Below are 548 nucleotides of genomic sequence, written 5' to 3' on the forward strand. Positions count from 1 at the left end.
GTTTATCTCCTCGATGGCGAAGATCATTGCACGTGATAACTGCACTTCATAGGAGTCAATGCTGCATACAGACACTCAAGTTACTACAAACTTTACCACAAATTTAACAGAAACATAAGAAACACAGGATTAGATATCAGTACAACATTCAAAAGAATCTTAAAGTACAGAGTCAACTAAATCTTTAGTATTGAATTGTTTGGTATATAAGTCAACTCACTTGTTAAACACAACTATATTGTAAATATGAAAATAATCTTTATTTTTCATAAATTTATTACTCTCTACCTTTTGGAAAATACAATATAATGCAATTTACAGAACAACTGCCTTTTCCCCTGGACATAATTAAAGGTTTTTCTTAACTCATTGTTATTTGACATTTAATGGACGTTTTTAACTTGAAAATGTTAGACAACAGTACACAATTGTAGGCACATCATACAAGTCAAAACATCTTTTTTTTCACACAGTCTAACATCCTCTTATTCTCTACTTCTCCTTTTTACTAACCTCCCTGTGCATCTTAGTGGCTCAGGCATGGTGGT

At 32.1% G+C, this 548-nt stretch overlaps 1 pseudogene; it reads right to left on the minus strand.

The window, feature by feature from the left end:
* The window catches only part of LOC116683237 (extracellular calcium-sensing receptor-like), a 10,305-nt pseudogene extending 9,757 nt beyond the window's left edge, over window positions 1-548 (minus strand).

This window comes from Etheostoma spectabile, chromosome 3 (assembly GCF_008692095.1).
Source record: "Etheostoma spectabile isolate EspeVRDwgs_2016 chromosome 3, UIUC_Espe_1.0, whole genome shotgun sequence".
In the NCBI taxonomy this organism is placed as follows: domain Eukaryota; kingdom Metazoa; phylum Chordata; class Actinopteri; order Perciformes; family Percidae; genus Etheostoma; species Etheostoma spectabile.